The 7,634-nt window shown below is 47.6% G+C and overlaps 1 long non-coding RNA gene across 1 annotated transcript; it reads left to right on the top strand.

Annotated features, from left to right (window-relative positions):
* Nucleotides 1-5,773: 5,773 nt before the first annotated feature.
* LOC127911312 (uncharacterized) lies at nucleotides 5,774-7,110 on the top strand. Its single transcript, XR_008077843.1, has 3 exons — nucleotides 5,774-6,155; nucleotides 6,198-6,477; nucleotides 6,708-7,110. It is a non-coding gene; the product is annotated as an uncharacterized LOC127911312 (long non-coding RNA).
* Nucleotides 7,111-7,634: the final 524 nt, after the last annotated feature.

The raw sequence follows: 7,634 nt of genomic DNA, 5'->3' as shown, positions 1-7,634 counted from the left end.
CAGCCTCTGGCATGCAGGGTAGAGTAACCGGGTGGTAGCTTCAAAGGCATTTACCACAGAGAGGGGCGAGCACATTTAGCCTGTACAATTTACTATTAAATAACAGATGACTCGACATACAATTAAATACTTTCACTATAACTCTAAAAGTTAAATTACAATTCTCCGACTCAAGTTACAGAAGCCTACTAACTTCTCTCAGTCAGGACATGACCGCCATCTACTGTTCATGTGCATTATTGTAAAAAAATATATTTCTAATTAAAAAGTGCAGATCGCATCGGATACAAAAAATATTGAAATTCAGTGATTTGAAATGCATTAAAATGTCTGATAAATTATATAAATACTGAATTTATAAATTTTATACACCCTACATATAGCTTTTCCTACCCATGCTGTTTACTGATGATGATAAGCTCCTTTCCTGAGGACGGCTCACCTCTCACAGTTCTGGGCGACTTTAACCTCCCCACGTCTACCTTTGACTCATTCCTCTCTGCCTCCTTCTTTCCACTCCTCTCCTCTTTTGACCTCACCCTCTCACCTTCCCCCCTACTCACAAGGCAGGCAATACGCTTGACCTCATCTTTACTAGATGCTGTTCTTCCACTAACCTCATTGCAACTCCCTCCAAGTCTCCGACCACTACCTTGTATCCTTTTCCCTCTCGCTCTCATCCAACACTTCCCACACTGCCCCTACTCGGATGGTATCGCGCCGTCCCAACCTTCGCTCTCTCTCCCCCGCTACTCTCTCCTCTTCCATCCTATCTTCTCTTCCCTCTGCTCAAACTTTCTCCAACCTATCTCCTGATTCTGCCTCCTCAACCCTCCTCTCCTCCCTTACTGCATCCTTTGACTCCCTATGTCCCCTATCCTCCAGGCCGGCTCGGTCCTCCCCTCCCGCTCCGTGGCTCGACGACTCATTGCGAGCTCACAGAACAGGGCTCCGGGCAGCCGAGCGGAAATGGAGGAAAACTCGCCTCCCTGCGGACCTGGCATCCTTTCACTCCCTCCTCTCTACATTTTCCTCCTCTGTCTCTGCTGCTAAAGCCACTTTCTACCACTCTAAATTCCAAGCATCTGCCTCTAACCCTAGGAAGCTCTTTGCCACCTTCTCCTCCCTCCTGAATCCTCCCCCCCCCCTCCTCCCTCTCTGCAGATGACTTCGTCAACCATTTTGAAAAGAAGGTCGATGACATCCGATCCTCGTTTGCTAAGTCAAACGACACTGCTGGTTCTGCCCACACTGCCCTACCCTATGCTCTGACCTCTTTCTCCCCTCTCTCTCCAGATGAAATCTCGCGTCTTGTGACGGCCGGCCGCCCAACAACCTGCCCGCTTGACCCTATCCCCTCCTCTCTTCTCCAGACCATTTCCGGAGACCTTCTCCCTTACCTCACCTCGCTCATCAACTCATCCCTGACCGCTGGCTACGTCCCTCCCGTCTTCAAGAGAGCGAGAGTTGCACCCCTTCTGAAAAAACCTACACTCGATCCCTCCGATGTCAACAACTACAGACCAGTATCCCTTCTCTCTTTTCTCTCCAAAACTCTTGAGCGTGCCGTCCTTGGCCAGCTCTACCGCTATCTCTCTCAGAATGACCTTCTTGATCCAAATCAGTCAGGTTTCAAGACTAGTCATTCAACTGAGACTGCTCTTCTCTGTATCACGGAGGCGCTCCGCACTGCTAAAGCTAACTCTCTCTCCTCTGCTCTCATCCTTCTAGACCTATCGGCTGCCTTCGATACTGTGAACCATCAGATCCTCCTCTCCACCCTCTCCGAGTTGGGCATCTCCGGCGCGGCCCACGCTTGGATTGCGTCCTACCTGACAGGTCGCTCCTACCAGGTGGCGTGGCGAGAATCTGTCTCCTCACCACGCGCTCTCACCACTGGTGTCCCCCAGGGCTCTGTTCTAGGCCCTCTCTTATTCTCGCTATACACCAAGTCACTTGGCTCTGTCATAACCTCACATGGTCTCTCCTATCATTGCTATGCAGACGACACACAATTAATCTTCTCCTTTCCCCTTCTGATGACCAGGTGGCGAATCGCATCTCTGCATGTCTGGCAGACATATCAGTGTGGATGACGGATCACCACCTCAAGCTGAACCTCAGCAAGACGGAGCTCCTCTTCCTCCCGGGGAAGGTCTGCCCGTTCCATGATCTCGCCATCACGGTTGACAACTCCATTGTGTCCTCCTCCCAGAGCGCTAAGAACCTTGGCGTGATCCTGGACAACACCCTGACGTTCTCAACTAACATCAAGGCGGTGTCCCGTTCCTGTAGGTTCATGCTCTACAACATCCGCAGAGTACGACCCTGCCTCACACAGGAAGCGGCGCAGGTCCTAATCCAGGCACTTGTCATCTCCCGTCTTGATTACTGCAACTCGCTGTTGGCTGGGCTCCCTGCCTGTGCCATTAAACCCCTACAACTCATCCAGAACGCCGCAGCCCGTCTGGTGTTCAACCTTCCCAAGTTCTCTCACGTCACCCCGCTCCTCCGCTCTCTCCACTGGCTTCCAGTTGAAGCTCGCATCCGCTACAAGACCATGGTGCTCGCCTACGGAGCTGTGAGGGGAACGGCACCTCAGTACCTCCAGGCTCTGATCAGGCCCTACACCCAAACAAGGACACTGCGTTCATCCACCTCTGGCCTGCTCGCCTCCCTACCACTGAGGAAGTACAGTTCCCGCTCAGCCCAGTCAAAACTGTTCGCTGCTCTGGCCCCCAATGGTGGAACAAACTCCCTCACGACGCCAGGACAGCGGAGTCAATCACCACCTTCCGGAGACACCTGAAACCCCACCTCTTCAAGGAATACCTAGGATAGGGTAAGTAAGGGTAAGTAATCCTTCTCACCCCCCTTCTCACCCCCCCAACAAGATTTAGATGCAAGTGGCTGTTCCACTGGTTGTCATAAGGTGTATGCACCAATTTGTAAGTCGCTCTGGATAAGAGCGTCTGCTAAATGACTTAAATGTAAATGTAAATGTAAATGTTAATGAGAAGGGGTGGAAAGACAATCGACACAGTCCTGGCTAAAGATCATGTTTGTATCGAGGTAACCAAGACAACACCATACATTACCAGATATAGGTTGTTTTTTGTTTTTTTATTTCACCTTTATTTAACCAGGTAGGCTAGTTGAGAACACCTTTATTTAACCAGGTAGGCAAGTTGAGAACACCTTTATTTAACCAGGTAGGCTAGTTGAGAACAAGTTCTCATTTACAACTGCGACCCTACTGAGTACATCCAACCCCACTTTCACCTCGGCACAAAGAATTGCCCAAATACACACATACACACACACACACACACACACACACACACACACACACACACACACACACACACACACACACACACACACACACACACACACACACACACACACACACACACACACACACACACACACACACACACACAGGAGTACACACACAGAGGACTGCATACCCACACACAAATGAATGACTAGCTGGTGATATCTCACTCTCCCTCCCTCTCTGACCCTCCCGCCCTCCCTCCCTCTCTCCTTGTGTTTGCCAATAAACAGGACCCTCCTCTTAATTCAATTCAAGGGGCTTTATTAACATGGGAAACATATGTTAACGTTGCCAAAGCAAGTGAAATAGATAATAAACAAAAGTGAAAATAAACAATAATAATGAACAGTAAACATTACACATTTCTAATGTCATGTTATGTCTATATACATTGTTGTAACGATGTGCAAATAGTTACAGTGGAAAAGGGAAAATATTGTTCTTCACTGGTTGCCCTTTTCTTGTGGCAACAGGTCACCAATCTTGCTGCTGTGATGGAACACTGTGGTATTTCACCCAGTAGATATGGGAGTTTATCAAAATTTGGGTTTGTTTTCGAATTATTTGTGGGTCTGTGTAATCTGAGGGAAATATGTCTCTCTAATATGGTCATACATTGGACAGGAGGTTAGGAAGTGCAGCTCAGTTTCCACCTCATTTTGTGGGCAGTGTGCACATAGCCTGTCTTCTCTTGAGAGCCATGTCTGCCTACGGCAGCCTTTCTCAATAACAAGGCTATGCTCACTGAGTCTGTACATAGTCAAAGATTTCCTTAAATTTGGGTCAGTCACAGTGGTCAGGTATTCTGCCACTGTGTACCCTCTGTTTATGGCCAAATAGCATTCTAGTTTGCTCTGTTTTTTTTGTTAATTCTTGTCATGTAATTATCTTTTTGTTTTCTCATGATTTGGTTGGGTCTAATTGTGTTGCTGTCCTGGGGCTCTTGTGGGGTGTGTTTGTGTTTGTGAACAGAGCCCCAGGACCAGCTTGCTTAGGGGGACTCTTCTCTAGATTCATCTCTCTGTATGTGATGGCTTTGTTATGGAAGGTTTGGGAATCGTTTCCTTTTAGGTGGTTATAGAATTTAATGTCTCTTTTCTGGATTTTGATAATTAGTGGGTGTCGGCCTAATTCTGCTCTGCATGCATTATTTGGTGTTCTACGTTGTACACGGAGGATATTTTTGCAGACATTTGCATGCAGAGTCTCAATTTAGTGTTTGTCCCATTGTGTGAATTATTGGTTGGTGAGCGGACCCCTGACCTCACAACCATAAAGGGCAATGGGCTCTATGACTGATTCAAGTATTTTTAGCCAGATCCTAATTGGTATGTCCAATTATATGTCCCTTTGATGGCATAGAATTCCTTTCTTGCCTTGTCTCTCAGCTCGTTCACAGATTTATGGAAGTTACCTGTGGCACTTGTGTTTAAGGCCAAGGTATGTATAGTTTTTGTGTGCACTAGGGCAACGGTGTCTAGATGGAATTTGTATTTGTGGTCCTGGCGACTGGACCTTTATTGGAACACCATTATTTTTGTCTTAAAATGATTTACTGTCAGGGCCCGGGTCTGACAGAATCTGTGCAGAATATCTAGGTGCTTTCCTCCTTAGTTGGGGACAGGATTTTTCCAAGTTGGTCTGGATGCATATCCCACGGTAGTTATTGGGGTAACATTTGTCTCCACTTTTGTGAATTGGGGCGTTCAGTCCTTGGTTCCAAATATTGGGGAAAATGCCAGAGCTAAGGATGATGTTAAAGACTTTAAGAATAGTCAATTGGAATTTGTTATCTGTATATTTTATCATTTCATTTAGGATACCATCAACACTACAGGCCTTTTTGGGTTGGAGGGTTTGTATTTTGTCCTGTAGTTCATTCAATGTAATTGGAGAATCCAGTGGGTTCTGGAATCCAGTTTGTTCTGGAATCCAGTTTGTTCTGGAATCCAGTGGGTTCTGGAATCCAGTGGGTCCTGGTCTTTAATAGTTGATTCTAAGATCTGTATTTGATCATGTATATGTTTTTGCTGTTTGTTCTTTGTTATAGAGCCAATAAGATCGGAGAAGTGGTTTACCCACATCTCCATTTTGGATAGATAACTTGTGTTATTCGTTTAGTGTTTTCTAATTTTCCCAGAAGTGCTTAGAGTCTATGGATTCTTCAATTACATTGAGCTGATTTCTGACGTGCTGTTCCTTCTTTTTCCGTAGTGTATTTCTGTATTGTTTTAGTGATTCACCGTAGTGAAGGCGTAGACTCAGGTTTTATGAGTCTCTATGTTTTTGGTTGGACAGGTTTCTCAATTTTTTTAGGTTTTTGCATTCTTCATCAAACCATTTGTCATTGTTACTTTTCTTGGGTTTTCTGTTTGAAAAAGTTTGATTTTTTACTGCCAAGTTTTCTACTGCCAAGAGGCGGCATATAGCCTAGTGGTTAGAGGCAGGTAGCCTAGTGGTTAGAGCAGGTAGCCTAGTGGTTAGAGGCAGGTAGCCTAGTGGTTAGAGGCAGGTAGCCTAGTGGTTAGAGGCAGGTAGCCTAGTGGTTAGAGACAGGTAGCCTAGTGGTTAGAGGCAGGTAGCCTAGTGGTTAGAGACAGGTAGCCTAGTGGTTAGAGACAGGTAGCCTAGTGGTTAGAGACAGGTAGCCTAGTGGTTAGAGCAGGTAGCCTAGTGGTTAGAGCAGGTAGCCTAGTGGTTAGAGGCAGGTAGCCTAGTGGTTAGAGCAGGTAGCCTAGTGGTTAGAGCAGGTAGCCTAGTGGTTAGAGCAGGTAGCCTAGTGGTTAGAGACAGGTAGCCTAGTGGTTAGAGACAGGTAGCCTAGTGGTTAGAGCAGGTAGCCTAGTGGTTAGAGCAGGTAGCCTAGTGGTTAGAGGCAGGTAGCCTAGTGGTTAGAGACAGGTAGCCTAGTGGTTAGAGACAGGTAGCCTAGTGGTTAGAGGCAGGTAGCCTAGTGGTTAGAGACAGGTAGCCTAGTGGTTAGAGCAGGTAGCCTAGTGGTTAGAGACAGGTAGCCTAGTGGTTAGAGCAGGTAGCCTAGTGGTTAGAGCAGGTAGCCTAGTGGTTAGAGCAGGTAGCCTAGTGGTTAGAGGCAGGTAGCCTAGTGGTTAGAGCAGGTAGCCTAGTGGTTAGAGCAGGTAGCCTAGTGGTTAGAGACAGGTAGCCTAGTGGTTAGAGACAGGTAGCCTAGTGGTTAGAGCAGGTAGCCTAGTGGTTAGAGCGTTGGACTAGTGGTTAGAGACAGGTAGCCTAGTGGTTAGAGCAGGTAGCCTAGTGGTTAGAGCAGGTAGCCTAGTGGTTAGAGACAGGTAGCCTAGTGGTTAGAGCAGGTAGTGGTTAGAGCAGGTAGCCTAGTGGTTAGAGACAGGTAGCCTAGTGGTTAGAGCAGGTAGCCTAGTGGTTAGAGACAGGTAGCCTAGTGGTTAGAGCAGGTAGCCTAGTGGTTAGAGACAGGGAGCCTAGTGGTTAGAGACAGGTAGCCTAGTGGTTAGAGGCAGGTAGCCTAGTGGTTAGAGCAGGTAGCCTAGTGGTTAGAGCAGGTAGCCTAGTGGTTAGAGCAGGTAGCCTAGTGGTTAGAGACAGGTAGCCTAGTGGTTAGAGCAGGTAGCCTAGTGGTTAGAGCAGGTAGCCTAGTGGTTAGAGCAGGTAGCCTAGTGGTTAGAGTGTTGGACTAGTAACCGAAAAGGTTGCAAGATCAAATCCCTGAGCTGTCAAGGTGAAGATCTGTCATTCTGCCCCTGAACAAGGCAGTTAACCCACTGTTCCTTGGATGTCATTGTAAATAAGAATTTGTTCTTAACTGACTTGGTGGATGGGACTACCAGCTCTCTGTAACCTAGAGGGCAACCAGTGGGTCCATCTCCTCTATACCACCCACCTGGTAGTGTTGTGGATGGGACTACCAGCTCTCTGTAACCTAGAGGGCAACCAGTGGGTCCGTCTCCCTTATACCATGTTTCTTGTAGGATGACTGTATTGCCGAGGTTCCTGCTCTTCAGGCCAAAGGCAGATGACCTCAGGCCTTGGATATTCCAGGATGAGATAGTGAAGGCTTTGTGTTCCATAAAGTGTCCAATGTTCTTGGTTGTGTGGTTTGGCCTCAGGCCACTAAGTGTGACCAGAGCCTGCTGAGCATCTGGTACATTCCATTGGCATGGGCTAGTGTAAGAGTGGGGGTTGGGCCTGTTTGCGTATGTGTGACTTTCATGTCGAGGCCCTCTTTGCGGGAGTGGGAGGGGAATGGGGTGGGCGGGAGTGGCATAGGTCTGATCTGAGGGGGCCTAAATGGGGGGTG

The sequence above is a fragment of the Oncorhynchus keta genome, chromosome 24, assembly GCF_023373465.1.
Source record: "Oncorhynchus keta strain PuntledgeMale-10-30-2019 chromosome 24, Oket_V2, whole genome shotgun sequence".
Taxonomy (NCBI): domain Eukaryota; kingdom Metazoa; phylum Chordata; class Actinopteri; order Salmoniformes; family Salmonidae; genus Oncorhynchus; species Oncorhynchus keta.
This window is presented reverse-complemented; position numbering and strand designations above follow the sequence as displayed.